Source organism: Acomys russatus, chromosome 23 (genome assembly GCF_903995435.1).
Source record: "Acomys russatus chromosome 23, mAcoRus1.1, whole genome shotgun sequence".
NCBI classification, from domain to species: Eukaryota; Metazoa; Chordata; class Mammalia; order Rodentia; family Muridae; genus Acomys; species Acomys russatus.
In genome coordinates this window covers 24,326,466-24,344,016 of record NC_067159.1, presented here as the reverse complement: position 1 = coordinate 24,344,016, position 17,551 = coordinate 24,326,466, and positions in this window count along the sequence as shown.

The window sequence follows — 17,551 nt, the reverse complement described above, 5'->3', positions numbered from 1 at the left end:
AGAGAAGGGACTCGTGGCATCAGACTCCCTTTCAGGAAAGAAGCAGATGGGGCTGCTGTCCTTCAACTGTGGCAAGCCTTTGTTCACCTGGGGCCTTTTGTTTGAAGGAAAAGAGCAGTGTGGGTGTGGCATCAGTGGGGGATAGGTCACACTGATAACACTATGACTTTTACTGTGTCATATCTTGCAGAGGAATCAGGAGACGTGCAAAGCTAACCTCTTCAACAGTAACATGTGCTTGGTTGGTGCTTTGAACTTACAGAGTACTTTCACACTCGTCGACAGCTGGGTTTGGGTATGAATGTCTCAAAAGCTTTGATAGTAAAGGCTTGACCCTGATGTCTCAGTGTTCAGAGGAGAGCCCTTGGGCAGGGACTGGATCACACAGACACTGAACTCATTAGTGGATTAACTCACTGATGAGCTCACAATTGGATGAGCTTTTGGGGGAGGAGGAGACCTGGTGACCATAAAACAAGCAACTTGGTTCCACCATGGTGCCTCACCTCACCATAGCCTAGGAACAGGGGAGTCAGGCGACTAAACCTCTAAAACCATGAGTTAAATTCAACCCTCTCTCCTTTTAATTGTTTCAGGTGTCTTGCTTACAGCAATAAGAACCTGACTAACATAAGTAGGCTTGAGGCTCTTTAAAGGACCTTGGAAGAGGTTTTATCCCTACCTATAGGTGATGAGACAACTGAGAACTGTCTTGTTCTAAATCCATAGTGGGTAAGTAAGTGGTGGAGCTGAGGTTCAAATCTAGGGGAGCAAGGATGCAGCTACATCTTCAGTGTTGACCTATAAAGGGAACATGACCAGCCCCATACTATCAGATGAGATGTCTCACAGTTATAAAAAAGCTTGTTTCTTTGTAGAGGAGATGCACCAGTCTCTCCCCCACCCATCTTCTTGGGATATAGCAAGGTAGTATTCAGCAGAATTTCTTTCTGCTTTAGATACACACCCACCACCACCCCTTCCACGTGTACCTGTGGTCACTCCAGACTTGACAGAAGGGGCACTTGGATATGGAACTTTAATAGACAACCTAGCCAGGCATGGTGTGCACACTTACGATGGCAAAACTGGGCAGGCTGAGAAAGGGAGATAGAAAGTTTAGTGCTAGCCTAGGCTACACAATGATGCCTTGTTACAAGCAAAACCTCAGGAAAACATAAGCCTACATCAATGACTACTGAGATCCCAAAACTCTAAATCCTTGCTGCATTGAGTGCTAGGTTGGCATCTAATTTTTAGTGTGGCTTAAATCAGAAAAATCTTACAAAGAATAGGCAAGAAATGCCTACACACACACACACACACACACACACACACACACACACACACACACACACACACCTGGAGCCCTACACATCTAAGTCAGCCATTAATTCTATGACTGAGATGTTCCCCAGTAATTAACTTTGACAAGTGAGACTGTGGTGTTCAAACTGTGACCGGGGTCACTTCATTGTTCATCAAATGTCATTTAATGGATTTCTCACTTTGCAATAAAAGTGTTTCAAATCAAAGTGCTTATTGAACATAAAACTGAATGGCCACGTGAAGAGCGACTGTAGAACTCCCACATTCCACAGTCCACGAAATGAAACGTTGGCTTTTGTTAATGCTGAGCGCAAAGTTGGAATGCTGGATGGAATTCTGCCCTGTACTTGCAGATGTCTGGAGAGTTGCTCAGTCAGCCTTCCTGGAAAAACAAGCCAACATCCTACTGCATTCCCCCAGCGTTGGTCTTGTTAACATGGAGATCAGTGAATGTGAGTCTAAACCTCAGGCTTTCCCTGTTCCCTGAACACAACATAGCAAGACACACAACAGCCAGATAATAGCATATGAAAGTGCTTATGGTGGGGGATGCTTTCTACTCTCTCATCTTTGGGAAGAGACTCATGACATCATTTGGCCCACAGAAGACATCACAGGGATAAAACTAAACCTGGATTTCTTTTTATCACCATTACACAGACAGAGAATAATAGATATATGTGTGTGTGTATAAAAATGCAGTGGGCAGGGGAGTGTGTGCGCACACATGTAGATGGAAGGGACATTTACTCACTCAGGATGATCTAAGCTAACATGGGGTGGCAGGGGCTTTTGTCTAATTCTGTGTGTTTGTTTCATGTCCCATCTCAGGGCTACGTGGAATTGCATTGACTTCAGGGCTCTAATCAGACTGGGAATCCCCACAGACCGAAGCCAGCTAATCATTGAGGTTTGCCTACCCTCAATAAGCAAGAGACGGGACAGCATGACCCCTGTTATCTAGACTCGAGTTTCTTTTATCTTGGAGTCCCTGGCATATGTGATGTGCTGTGGGAAACTGTCGACAGCAGAAAGATGCACAAATTGGCAAATCAGGGTTTTAGAGCCCTGCATAATGTAAAGGGGCCTGCATTAAGTGTTGTTTCAAGTGCTCTGGTGACCCAGGAGTGTCTTAGTTGTGTGGGGCATGGGCCCCTGTTTTCTAAAACACAACAGCTGATCCGGGGTCAACCAGCACCAGCGACAGTTCAGGAAGTGATGCTCGCTTTTAGAGCCCCACCCCCGCTCTGTTTCTGCCATATTGCCCACTAGTCCAGTAGCCAACCTAATTATCCCTCACAGCAGTGAACAGTGAACCTCCCCAGCTATGCTATCCACACTACTAAAATCTATTGACTTTATTTGTCCCCTCCCTTGGCTCTCTTAGAGTTTGGGGAGGGGGAACCTGATAAAATAAGGAAGTATCCCCTGCTGATTTTTCCAACTTCAGCAGAAACTGTCCTAAGATACATTTTTGCAAATTGGTTTTTTGTTTGTTTGTTTGTTTGTTTGTTGTTTGGTTTTTCCAGACAGAGTTTCTCTGTGTAGCCTTGCTTTGTAGACCAAGCTGACCTCAAACTCACAGAGATCTGCCTGCCTTTGCCTCCCAGAGTGCTAGAATTACAGGCATGCACCACCGCTCCCGGCTACCAATTGTTTTTAAACAAAACCTATTAGCAAAACCTGCAGGGATTTCAATTAGCTCAAAAGGAGGTAGTTTATCATTTGGACAGAAGTATGTTTTTGCCCATTGTCTGTCTTCCATAAGATGCACTCCAGGGAATGCCCAGGCCCAGCCTCCAAAAAACACTGTAATGAGTTTGCTTACCCACAGTATCAAAGACTTGCAAAGATGACGATAACTGCTATATCAAATACAGTAGAAAAGTTAGTCCCATACGTGTGGGCACCTGCCCTTTCAATATGTACACTTCTAGAGCTCCTTGGAAGGAGAGAGAGGCAAAGATACTATGCCATAGTGGCTTGGCCTCTTTCCAGTTATGGAGGGGCAGGAAAGGACCTGCAGGCCTGTCACATAACTAACTGAAGTTCCGGCTCAGGTCCCAGGTACAAAAGCCGTTATGGGTTGGGGTCTGATGGGTGGGAGTTGGGGGTCTCTGGGTTCCTCATTGGGCTGCAAATGAAAGAACCCTCACTCTTGTCTCCTGTTATACTCGGGGGGGCATCTTGTGGTCTTCCAAAATTAGCAGATAAGTATGAACTTGGGATACAAAGCCAAGCCAAAGAGGTAGAGGCAGGTCTTCCCTCTTCTCCAATAGAGGAATGGTGCATTCAATAGTTCTCTAGTGTCTTTTAAAATCTTTATATTATTTTATGTGTTGAGGGGCAGCTATGACCACATACATAAGTGCATGCGCCTTTGGAAGCCAGAGGTGTTTAACTGCCCCGGAGCTGACTTTACAGTCAGCTGTGAGCCACCTGCCACAGGTGCTAGAAACCAAACTTGGTTCCAGTGGAAGAACCTGCAGGCCCTTAACCTACAGACACTTAACTGCTGAGCCATCTCGCCAAGCCCCTTGGTTTTGTTTACTCCCACTTTCATATCTGCCTCTCTTGTACATGGAGGGAGCCGGTAGGAGTCTAACGGCACAATTTCATAGCTGACTTCAGTGTGTGGATGGAAGCAAAGTCCTAGAGGTACATTTGCATGGGCCCATGGGAACAGGGCGGCTTCTGCAGTTTGGTGAACTATGTAATAAAAGCCAGCCTTTTCCAGAAAGCACTGTGGCTTCCCTGTGGCTTCTTCTTCTTCTTCTTCTTCTTCTTCTTCTTCTTCTTCTTCTTCTTCTTCTTCTTCTTCTTCTTCTTCTTCTTCTATTTTGCTCAGGAGGAAAGACACAATCCCATTTGGGCTGCAAGGGCCCGGGAAGCTTCCTCAGGAGGCTGATCTCCCTGGAATCATTCATTCAGCTTCCCCCCAGGCTTTTGGACACACGGCATCCTCTCCCAGCAGCCTCCTGCCTCGCGCACAGAGAGGCCTGTACACTCAGATCTTCTCCCTCAGGGGTCCCCACGAGTCTTCCGGGCTTTAAAAATGGCTCACACCAGGAAACTCAAGTAGAGAAAGGCTGCGGGGAGCTTTGGGGGAATGTAGTGCAAGAGTCACAAGCCAAGAGATTGTCAGAGCACCGCTGCCCGTTTCTTTGTGAGGACTGCTGCCCTGAGAAACAGACTTTGAGAAGGAGAGTCCCATGCAAGTGTTCTGTTGGCATAAGCTCTTGGGAAAGTCACTGCAAGGAGCTATGATCAGGCTTAGAGACAACTTTGAATACATGCGGCATACCAGAGGCCTCAGATGGTCCCACAGGAATCTCTGAAGTCAAGGTGTCCCTAAAGAGGGGTCCTCCCCGGAAATCTTTCAGTCTTCCCGCAGCCACAACTGTCTTAGTTAGGGTTTCTTTGCTGTGATAAAGCACCATGGCTGTGGTGGTTTGAATAGGAGTGGCCCCCATAGACTCATGAACTGAATACCTGCCCTATAGCGAGTGGCACCACTAGGAGGTGTGGCCTTGTTGGAGGAGGTGTGGCCTTGTTGGTGGAAGTATGTCACTGTAGGGGCGGGCTTTGACGCCTTTTATATGCTCAGGCTATGCCCACTGTGGCACACAGTCTTCTGCTGCCTTCGGATGAAGATGTAGAACCCTCAGGTCCTGCTCCAGCACCTTGTCTGCCTGGACACCGCCATGCTTCCCACAATGCCAATAAATGGGCTACACCTCTGAACCTGTACGTCATCCCCAATTAAACGTTTTCCTTTTGTAAGAGTTGCTTTGATCATGGTGTCTCTTCATATCAATAAAACCCAAACCAAGTCAATGGCCAAAGGCAACCTGAGGAAGAGTTTATTTCATTCACACTTCCGTTTCAGTTTATCACCAAAAGCATCTAGAGAGGAAACCCAGCGGCAGGAACCTGAAGGCAGGAGCTGATGCAGAAGCCATGGAGGGGTGCTGCTTACTGGCTTGCTCTCTGTAGCTTTCTTAGTCCTCATTTTCTTTTTTTTTTTTTTTTCTTAAGAGAACCTGAGACCACCAGCCTAGAGACGGCATAACCCACAACGAGATGGGCCTTCCCTCATTAATCACTAATTAAGAAAATGCACTACAGGCTTGCCTACAGCCTGATCTTAGGGAGGCGTCTTTTCAGTTGAGACTAGCTTGTGTCAGGTTGGCATAAAACTAGCCAGCACAAGGGAAGTAAGTGACTTATCTCTGATGGGTGACAGCTGCTCTCCCTTCTCTGTCAGACAGAGACCAGGGAAAATGGGATAGGGACTAATGATACTGTTCTGCATCTGCCCCTTGGCCTGGCCTGTGAGGAAGAAGGGAATGGGTGAGAGCAGGGCCTCTGGAGCCATATCACTGTCTAGAAAAGAGCAGGCATCTGCTGAGGCTGCAGAGAAGACAAGGCCACAAAAGATGACCTGGCTGTTCTCGGGGATGGAACCAAAATAGCTTGTTTTAAGGCCAGGAGGAGAGTCCAGATAGGCTAAGATGCTATCAGGGAAACAGCTCTAAGCACATTGGCTAGATTCACAAAGGTGATGTGATCTTACTCTATTTTTAGCTAGCCAACGAATATCATCTTTAAAGCACAGCAGACTCATGTGGCCTCTATAAGAATACCTGAGAAATATCCTTAGGAGGTGAAACATGCTAAGTCACTCTGGCCTACTAGAGTTTATCAAATCACCTAATTGAGTCCAGTTTGGCTTCTTGCTATCTGCTCACCCTCTGGGTATCACTGTCGCCTATCTTTATTTGTCCATACATTAGGGAAAAGGAACAGTAGGTGGTAGCTGGCGGGAGGTGTGAGAAGGAACAAGAGGGGGACAAAGGTCTGTACTCACACAGCTTACCCTTCTCCAGATGAGATGCATGAAGGAAGGGCTGTGGGCAGGGGAACTGAGGAAGGTTCTAGGCTGGAGGCTCCAGCCAAGAGCACTCTTCGTACACCCCTTCTGCTTTTCTCCCAAACGCTGTTCTGCAGAGTCAGATAGCACTGCAGCCAGTCACCATGCCCAGTTAACCTCACAAGAGCTCAAATAAGCTGATGCAACCCACAGCCTGTGGCACAGTCAGCAGGGCCCTGACAGTGTCTAAAGTGTGGCCGAGGGTGAAATGTCGCCACACTGCTCTGAAAAGCCCCCAACAAAGAACCATTATGATAACAGGAAGGCGCCAAAAGCCAGGCACAGTGTAGACAGGAAAGCTCTCTCTTTCTCTATTGTTCATGAAAAAAACAACAGAGGTTTTTTTTAAACCCAACAGTGTCCGGCTAGTTTCCTAAGCAATAACGAGCTTAGGGTTCCTCCTTTAGTCAGGCACCCAGAAAGGTTAGCAGCAGAGTGTGACTGGAAGGCATCATCTGCGTTATGCCAGAGATGGTGTGGGGAAGCTGTCACCGAGTGGTCTCTACAGTTGCCCGTGACAGCTGTATGGGCAGCCACAGCACTTAAAGGGACTCCGTGACTCAATTTCTCCTTTTGAACAGCTTCCTCCAGTTTCTTCATTTTTCATTCTAGATGCATCAATCACACATTTAAATGGCCAAATAACAAACGTCTATTGAAAAGGCACGAGGTGCCAAGGCCTACACTAAATGATTCAGAGAGGATGAGGGAAGCACCTCTCCTCAAGCTGTTTGGGAGGCGATGATAATGACACATAAGACAGACAGAGCACTAACACACAGTAGGGCAGGTAGGTATGAGCAGACAGCGTGGCACACAGCAGGTACTGTGAGGTGCAGAGCTGGGACAGGCTGGTGGCACATGAGCAAGTCATGAGAACGAACGGTGGCCACGGAAATGGGGATGGGGCTCTACCAAGAGGGGTTTCAGGCAGATAAGTGACGTGACTCATTTATTTTTTGGAGTGTCTTAGAACATGCACTGTGGTATAAAGAATTCATTGAAAGGAGCAAGTTGTAAGTGCTTTATATGTAAAACTTTTGAAAATTTTATAGTAAGCATAAGCTGGAAACTAAGGCTCAGAAAACTTCAATAATGTGTCCCAGGTGACACACCTAGTATATGGCAGAGTTAGGATTTGCATTCAAACTCCCAAGTTTCAAATTTTACACTCTCAGCCCTCATTTTCCTGCACTTGCCCATGTCTCTTTCTGAACTCATCTGCTCACCTGCCTAGACATGCAAGCTTTACTCCCCCCAGTGGTGTATCAGTAAGCATTAAACAATTTGAGGCAAGGTCTTGCTTTGTAGCCTAGGCTAGCCTTGGACTACCTCTGTCACCCAGGCAGGCCTCTGACTCATGGTAATTATCCGGCCTCAGTCTCCTGAGTGCTAGGATTACAGGCTGTGTTAGCATGGTAATGTTTAACAACTGACTCTCTGATGAGCAAAAGCCTGCTTTTCAGCCTCTGCCAATCACCATGGTGTAAATACCCCCACCGAAGCCCATTCTACGCTGTGAATATGACAGCATGGAACACAGAGATTTGTGAGCCAGGAGGAGTTGGCTCCAGCACAACCCTCGGCCCACCCATTCCTGTCACTGGTAATGACTTTGTTCGTTCAATACAGAGCACTTTGGACCATACTGCACCCCTCCACCTGGCTTTACGTGGCTCTGAAAAGTGCCATGAAAGTCCACATTCATGTCCTATCATCTACTACCCACTGCTGACAGTCCAAGGGGAGGACAGAGGCTAAGAACACCGACTAGACCTTGAAAGCTGTGGTCCATTTCTAGACAGGGGCCCATCCTACTTAACACAGCAGAATTTACTTTCGCAGGCCCATCCTCCTCCACCCAGTATGCCCCCACGTCATGGCGCGTAAGTCTTCAAACCAGCAATGCCAGACTCAAGTTCCATTAGGGCCTCAGTGAGTCCTGTCTAGAGAAATGCTGGCCTTTCATCTATGGCCACCCTGCTGGGGTTTTATGCTGGGCTCTCCCCTTCCTCATCCACCCACGCTTTCAGCAGAACATATTTCAGCATTACTTCTTAGAATGAGGATTTCCAAACACGGGTGTTGGTAGGCCTCTACTCAGATGCCCTACAGGTAGGTAGCTACACTTGGTAGCTCTCAGCTTAGCCATCCTCTTTATCCACAAACTTAGTCCTTCCTCTGCAGTTCCTTTGTGGCTGACACTGCATCTGCCCAGCCAGCTAAGGCATGGCCACAGGTATGGCCTGAACCCTCTTCTCCTCCCCATGCCTCTGCCTGGGTACCAGGCTTTATAGTGCCCGCTTATGTGATATTGGTGATATTGGACACTTGCACTGTCCTGTCTCTATGAAGGATGTCACCATTATTCTGATTGGTTACTGCCATAGCCTTCTGACTGGGCCCTACTGCTCCAGCCCATAGTTGCCTCGATGTCGGGAAACAGAACTCCCTGAGACACTGGCTCTGACATTCCCCCCCCCCATTACTTCCTTGGTGCTTAGAGTCCTTGACTCTCCCCCTGTCTTTTGCACCTGCCTGGTCCTTCAGGTTGAGGACCAGAGTCCTTCCTCTCTTCAGTTTTGCTTCACAATGCCTTTAAGGGCTCTGCCCATTCCCATGATTCAACATCTCTACAGCCTAAGGAGGCAGCGCTGCCATGGGCATGAGCCCAGAGATGTCCTCTAGTGCACTCTAATTGCAGGCCCCATGCACAGTCCTTGGGAAAGCATCTACCCACCTCTGTGTTTGTCCCTCCTGGCCAGGCATACACCCAATTCTTACCCATAGACCTGCGCTGCCACTGCTCAAAGGCTTGGAAGTCTCTACATTCAGGCATGAACTGGAAGAGACACCCTCAAGGAATTTGTATGGTGAGCAGCTGGACGGGGTGTACAGCTCAATAGTTGGGGGGAGCAGCTGGTGCAGGGGTACAGCTCAGTAGGCAGGACCCTGTTTCCTCCTCCTAAGTCCTAACTGAAGACCAGGTGGCTTTCCCCAGACAAGTACGTACTTTTCCCTTGTACATCCATGGCATGACATCTAAAAACCCAGCTAGCAGGTGTGACTTGCAAGTGACATCATTTTATATTTTGTTTGTTTGTTTGTTTTTAGAGACAGGGTTTCTCAGTGTAGCTTTGGCTGTCCTAGAACTCTCTCTGTAGACCAGGCTGACCTCGAACTTACAGAGATCCACCTTCCTCTGCTTCCCAAGCGCTGGGATTAAAGGCATACTTCACCACTCCCCGGCATCTTCTTTTTTTAAACATTTATTTATTTATGTATATGAGTTCTCTATTTGTATGCATGTGTATGTGAGTGGTCTGTACGCCTGCATGACAGAAAAGGCATCAGATCACATTACAGATGGTTGTGAGTCATTTGGTTGCTGGGAATTGAACTCAGAACCTCAGTGCTCTTAACCACTGAGCTATCACTCTAGGGACATCTTGTTAATTAAGAAGTATGGTTAATTACTGCCATGAAAAACATATATACCATGAAAGAACAGCTAGTGCTCACATCACTTCTCATTGGCCTCTGCAAATCTCCAAGGTCATTCTGAATCTGAGGCACCAGGAATCATTTATGATTACCAGTAAGCATATTTCCTTTTTAAACTACTAGTGTGTGTGTGTGCGCGCGCGTGCGCACGCGTGCTAGTGCACATGTACAACAGCAGTTCAGAGGGCAAATTTAAGGAGTTTTTTGGTTTTTTGGGTTTTTTTTCGAGACAGGTTTCTCTGTGTAGCCTTGGCCATCCTGGACTCACTTTGTAGACCAGGCTGGCCTCGAACTCACAGTGATCTGCCTGCCTCTGCCTCCCGAGTGCTGGGATTAAAGGCGTGCGCCACCACACCCGGCAAATTTAAGGAGTTGTGTCCTTCCTTCTACTGTAAGATCTGGGGATCAAACTCATCAGGTTTGTATGTGTTTTTACCCTGTAAGCATCTTACCAGACAAGTCACCGTGTATGAAGTAGGTGCTGACTTTTATTATGGCACACAACTACCAAGATCCATCTAACACAAAAGAAAGTAACAACTGTCACTGTCTAGGCAGGGTGGGACCCAGGCAGGGTGGGACCCAGGCAGAGGAGAGACAAGACTAGGAGAAGGAATTTTTACTTTATAAGAGTTTGGGCTTTTCAGATTTTGAAATTCATGAACTCGCCAAGTCTTATAAAACCTAAATGAAAACTTGAGCGCTGGAGCAATGGCTGAGTGGTTCGAGTACATGCTGCTCTTCTAAAGATTCCCAGCACCTACATCCCACACTGGGCTCCCATCCACCCACGGCTCTAGTCCCAGGGGATCCAACATCCTCTTCTGGCCTCTGTGGGCACCCACAAGTACATGTTCACAAACAGAGATCCATACATATAAGTAATAAAAACAAATCCTTTTATAAATTTAAAATCTACATAAAAACTTTCCTTCCCCCTTTATTTTGGAAAATAAGTATAAAGTCCAGTGAAATATTAGATTTAAGTAGATTTTATGAAATTAGAGGTTATGAAAGTATATTTTTCTGGGTAAAGAAAACATTTTCCAAAGAACTCTGAGACCCCCTTGGTTTGTACTCTGCCTTTGTCTAGACCTTGAAGGGACAGGGACATTGAAGAGCTTGGTCCCTTCAGCTCTCTGAATTACCCTTGATGAACATGCTGGGATTTGGTGGTGAGAAGCCAAGACTCCAAAGGCTGAAGAACAGCAGTTAGTGCCAGGCTGTGGTGGCACACTCCTTTAACCCCAGCACCTGGGGCCCAGAGGCAGAGAGAACTTACAGAGTAAGTTCCAGGACAGCCAGAGATACCTTGTCAAAAAAAGAAAGGCCGGGTGTGGTGGCACATGCCTTTAATCCAAGCACTCGGAAGGCAGAGGCAGGCAGATCACTGTGAGTTCAAGGCCAGCCTGATCTACAAAGCGAGTCCAAGACAGCCAAGGCTAACACAGAGAGACCCTTTCTCAAAAAACCAAAAAATAAAAAATAAAAAGGGAAAAAAAAGAAAGGAAAGAGACAGACAGACAGAGAGAGAGAGACAGAGAACTGTAGTAATTAAGTGGGACAGTGACTAAATCTCTGCCAGAGAAAAAGCCCAAGGGCTATGGGAAGAGGCTGGTCAAGTCCCTTCCCCAAAGAGCAAATGGGACAGGGGTTGTGTGCACACATTCCGGCATGCACATGTGTGTATATCTCTTTCTGTATGTGTACGAGCATCTATGTTATATATAGATATGTAGACAGAAAAAAAATAAACAGTAAATCCATGCCCAAGTGTGAGAAAAATGAAGACAGAAAAGTGCCCTGATGGGTTTGAACTGGAAGTGTGAGGTGGAAACAGGGTAGGGGTTGGGGGTGTGAGCAAACTGAAGGGACATTGGCTGCTTTCAGCTGGAAAGCCACCAGCATCCACGCATTTAAAGAGGGTACATTGAACCCTGGAAATCAAAACCAGAGTTGAAAGTGTGATGCAGTCACTTGGAGACAGGACTCATAAGCAAAATAAGAGAGGGCTGTGCAGAGAAACATTCAATTAGACAGCAGCGATGAGAGATCTGATTTCAGCTGTGCAGCCCACAGGGCCCCTGTGAGGAAGTACAGATAGGGCAGCCTTTCAGGAGGGGGGCCAGACAGAATCCCCCAACTTCTCATGTCGTGATGACAAGGTGTCAGGCAGCCTACAGTGCAAACCGAGCCCTGCGTGAGAGAGCCACAGGCACCCCCTCAAGCCATGAAATCTTTCCTCTGGCCCCTGGCAGAGGCAGACATTGATTCTGCAACAGGGCACCCAAGTGGATTGAACAGTCACAGATCAAAGCAATCCCTTTCAGACTAAAGGCCATCCATCTCTCCAACGGGCTGCAAGACCCGAGAGCTGGCTAAATGTTGCCACAGTGGTCCCTATGGATCTCTGAGTGCTGGCTGGAACAGGCCTTAGAGTATACGAAGTCCTGTGGGGGTAAGGTCAGCACTCACACTTCCAAGACAAGCAAGCAGCCTATAATTTGCTAACCCAGGATGAGTGCCAATCATATAACTTCCCGAAAAGCACAGCTGGCAAGCACACCCACACCGTTAGGCTGCACCTCCCTGAGCTAATTAAAAGGTAGAGCAGGAGACTGTCCTGATTGCTACATAAGCATCTCCTGGGAAAGTATGTTCCTGGTTTTGCAAACCCAGGGCTCTGCGTATACTTCCAGGGTTCTGTCCAGTGATTACAGTGTAGAACTAAATGTACATAGAGATGTGAATGTGTGTGTGTGTGTGTGTGTGTGTGTGTGTCTGTCTGTCTGTCCGTGTGTGTGTGTGTGTGTGTGTGTGTGTGTGTGTGTTATGCACATGCGCACACGTGTGTTGAGGTTGGGGTAGGGAATGGCGATTGGATAAGAACTCAGGCGGAGGGAAATGTTGTAATATTGTGGCACAGAAAGAGCCAAAGCAGGAACAATAGGCAAAAGGCTCAACTTGCCTCCCAAGAGAATTAGCGTGGCCAGCAGGGAAAAACCACCCTCCCTCCCAAGGAGGGGGTGCACTAGAGCAGTTCTGTGGGGAGGCGTTTTCCTCTCTTTCTTTCTAAAGCTTAACAATTATTGTTTTCGTTTAACCCAGTTTGGGAAAGAAGAATGGGTCAAATCGGTACCAAGAGTTTTGTTCTGTTTTGTGAATCTATAAAAAGAAAACTCCGGGGTGGGAGAATTCAGACCTACAGTACACACACATCTCCGGTTGGAGGTTGCAGAGGGAGCCCAGCTGGCAGGCTGCCCTCGGTTCTGCCCACCTTGTAGGTCACCAAGGGAGTTATTCGATGAGGGTGTTGGGTACATGGCTAAGCTACAGGATGTCAGACAGAACTCTGACACCAACATAGAGGACAAAAGCAGCACCCTTGGGGTGGTAGAGGTGGGGGGTGGGGGTGGGGGGGCAGAGGTGGGGGGGCTGAGAGGTTGGGGGCAGTGGCACTGGTGGCAGTTGGGACTTATCCTGAAACAGTGATGGAGAGCACTGGGTGGGCTTAGGAGAAAGGGAGAAAGGTTTCAAGTAAGATCCTGGGTGGGTCATCTGTCTCTCGTTCAGACCCACAGAGAAAACTATCCTAAGTCCTTGTCCATGATTTTAACTTGAAATATCAAGAGAACTCTTTGAGGCATCTAACCTAAGAGCAGTGGCTTTGTTAGGGAGACCTGGCCTCTTCCAGGCAGAGACAGAAGGGAAGGGAGCCGTTGGTAATGGTGGAGGCAGGTGGTGGCTGATACAGGCTCTGATCCTGGCCTCTAGAAAACTTGACTGCTTGCTAGACAAACTGTGTATGACCCCTGGACTGTCTGAAGCAGCTCCATACCATCTTAGCTCAGCGTGCCAGTGACTCTGCCGGGGGGGGGGGGGGACACCCAGAGTCAAAAGCCATTTTCTTGTTACCGCTTTCTCATCGCTTGTGTCAGCATCACATAGGGAAGAGTTAAGCGTACAGGATGGAACCGAACCCGCTACATCCTCATGAACTTGCAAGGAAGTGCAAATCACACATTAAGGAAGATAAACTAGCAAACCACAGGCTTATCAACTTAGCCCGACTGCAGTTGGTAGAAATAAAGTTCTCAGGGAACTGTGCTGTGAAGAGAAAGGATACAGAAGTATGAGATGTAACCCTCACGCCAACTCCAAGGAATTGCCTTGGTCCTAATGACCAACTGGGATTCAGGACCAGTGACGACAGCAGAGGAACACTATTTGGGTGTCCCCACTCTGTGCCAAGGGATCATCTCTTCTGCCTTATACTCAGTGGAAGCTGTAAGAACTTCCAAGGTCACACGTGGAATAACCTGATAACCGCTGCATTGTACTTAGCCCATGAGAAGTTAAATCTCTTTATTCCCAATTCTAGTCTTTATCCAGTCCTAGCAGTACTAACCAGTGCTTAGTCAGCATGTACTATATTCATGTACTATGTGCTCATATTTACCCTTACAATAATCTGGTGAAAGTAATCCTGTTTGTTTACCTTTTTTTTTTTTTTTTTTTTTTTTTTTTTTTTTTTTTTGGTCTTTTGAGACAGAGTTTCTCTGTGTAGCCTTGACTGTCCTGGACTCACTTTGTAGACCAGGCTGGCCTCGAACTCACAGCGATCCGCCTGCCTCTGCCTCCCGAGTGCTGGGATTAAAGGTGTGCGCCACCAAACCCTGCAGTAGACTGTATTCTTGATCTCTACATGACCAATGGAAACAGCAAGAGAAAGAAAACTTCACAGAGTAAGTGGGTGTGTGAAATCATCACACCTGGGAAAGTCATCTACATCACTGCCTAGGAACCAAGAGTTCTACTTTTCTTCTTCTTCTTTTTTTTTTTTTTTTCCCCTTTGGTTTATTGAGACAGTTTCTCTATGTAATAGCCCTGGCTGTCCTGAAACTCTCTTGGTAGACCAGGCTAGCCTCGAACTCACAGAGATCTGCCTGCCTCCACCTCCCAAGTGCTGGGATTAAAGGCGAGCGCCACCACACCTGTCTTGAGTTCTATTTTCTATTAAGATTGTCTCATTGTCATCTACAAATCTAGGACAAGTCCCATAACTTCTCCACGGCCTTCTTTCCTTCCTAGTGGAAGAGTGAAGTGGGCCAGGCCTCTTAGATAAGTACCCTAAGGCTGCCAAGAAAGGACTGCTGGGATGTATGTGTAGGTTTCGGAGCTGTGCGGCAGAGTGACTGCATGAGAGAATCATGGGATGTTCAGGGCTGTCAGGCACCACACGTCGGAACACAAGTTCCATAAGAGTTTTGCTATGAGGGGAGTCCCTCACTCAACAGAAGACTCTTTCCATCCTCATGCCTGAGACGGCACTGGGGCCTCTGAGAGGCAGGGAGATCTTCGGTCACCAATGAGCCCGTATCTCCTCTGCAGTGCTTCCTTCCTCTCTCAGTGCAACCAGATGCAACCCATCCCAGTGCTCTCTGTAGCTGCAAAGCTGCCCCCTACCTAGCCCCAGGACCACTTCCTCCCCGCCAGAGCTTTACTGCTGCCCCCTGGGGAGCCTCACTAGGTCATATCTACCCTACCTCTGCACAGCAGTCCTTGACACCAAGGTGAGCTGTCACACCTTTATTAATGCAGTGTCACTCTCTCTGTCGATTTCTGGGGCCCTCGTAGGTCTTACCATCTTTCTCTGAACACCCTAAGGTCAAATGTTTCCAAAATGCCTAACCTTCTACTGATTCCTTTGATATTTACTAAGTGTTGAAGAGAATTTGCAGAAAGTGCCATTATCTCTGCTTTGAGGAGCCAGCCTATTTTCCTGAGGAATGAGAGTGGAATGTTCTTCAGAATATAAATAATATGAGCCGGGTGTGGTGCTGCATGCCTTTAATCCCAGCACTTGGGAGGCAGAGGCATGTGGATCGCTGTGAGTTCGAGGCCAGCCTAGTCTACAAAGCGAGTTCAGGACAGCCAAGATAACACAGAGAAACCTGTCTAAAAAAAAAAAAAAGTGGGAAGGGCTGTTTCAAGCCTGAGGATGTATGAAACCCCAGAGGATGGAGTGGCTACAGGCATAGGGATGTGGGGGGTGGGGGGACGGGGGACACTGATATTAAAGGATGGATGAGTAGAATTATTCTGAGAACTGCCAATGGCTTGGAATTTCAAGGCTGGGGGTCATAGGTCAAGATCGCAGGTTTGGATTATAGATCATAATTAAAGAGACAAGTTAGAGAGATCAGTAGGGACCACATCATGAGGACATTGTATGATGCGATTCTGAGGACCATGCGTGTCACGGAAAGCTTATAAGTAAAGGATGGTGACACAATTACATTTGAGTTGTAAGAAAAATCACTGCTGGCAAGATAGAGGGCAGACTGGAAGTAGATGTGAGAGTGAGGCCAGGAAATACTGTGGCCAGACAAAGGCAGTAGCTGGAACAGAGCTGAGCTCTAAGCCCCGATGTAGACGCTGAGCTCGGCCATAATTGACCGTTGTGATGGTGAGGCACGCTGACCTTCCTAGCTCCCTTTTGTTTCATATTCAGATTGAGCTACTGGACCTTTTCTTTGGATGGGGTCTTCTCATGCAGCCCAGGCTGGCCTTGAACTCAGTATGTATCCAAGGGTGAGCTTGAAATTCTTTCTAACTCTCCAGCCTCCACCTCCCAAATACTTGACAGGAGCTTTATTTGTCCCTTCACATTGAGCACATGCTTATCTTTTAATAATGGTCAATAATTGCCCAAATCTCAAGAGGAAGTTAAAGTAATAGGAATGATTCCAAAATATACTCTTCATGCAGAGACTATGCAAAGCATGTAAGCTTTGAGGGTTTTGTTTGTTACATAGAAAACCAAATTGTGAGTATTTCACTCCAAGCTCTAAAACTCACTGCTCAGGGCGGAAAGGAGAAACCATGAGTCTTAGGTAGCTGGCTGTCTCCAAAGACCTCACCCATAAATCAGCGATAAATATCAGGAGGTACCAATTATCCTGATCTCATTTTTACACATCCCATGAAGGTACTGAAATATCACACTATACCTCTAAATATGTGCAATTACTATGTGACAGTTAAGAGTTTTAAAAAATATTATTTTGTACAAAGTGATTTCACAGATCTGAAAAAGTGCTGTGCCCTAAGGAACTTAGCAATTGTATGTTTACTGGGGGGCAGAGGGTTAGTAAGTTGGAGGAACTGGCCTTTGCCCATCCCTCTACCAAGTGCATGACTGTATTAACAATGTGGCAAGGTCTTGTTGAGGTTATGCTGTGATCTTCCTGCCTTGACTGGAGTCACGCAGTCCCACCTCCACTGAAGATGCTCCTCAGCAGTGTATCTCCTCACCCTTTATCCCAGGCTCCCTAGAAACCCTGCGGGCATCCATTTCTAATTCATGGTTTCACAACAAAGTGTTCAGAGCTGGGCGTGGTGGCGCATGCCTTTAATCCCAGTACTTTGGAGGCAGAGGAAGGTAGATCACTATAGGTTCAAGGCCAGCCTGATCTATAAAGGGAGTCCAGGACAGCCAAAGCTACACAGAGAAAGCCTGTCTCAAAAAAAAAAAAAAAAAAAAACCTAATGATAATAATAATAACAACAACAACAACAAAATAATTTTAGGAACAATTTTCAATCAATATTGCTGCAAATTTTCCTGGAAAACATGGATCATGTAGTTGGGTTTTCCAGCCACCTGACAGAGTACTGCTTAGAAAGGGCATGGCCAGCATCGCACCCTGACTCACTCTAAGCACTTTGCAAGTAGAAGCAACCATACAACTATTAAAGATTTGTTTTTTGTGGAGGGAGGGA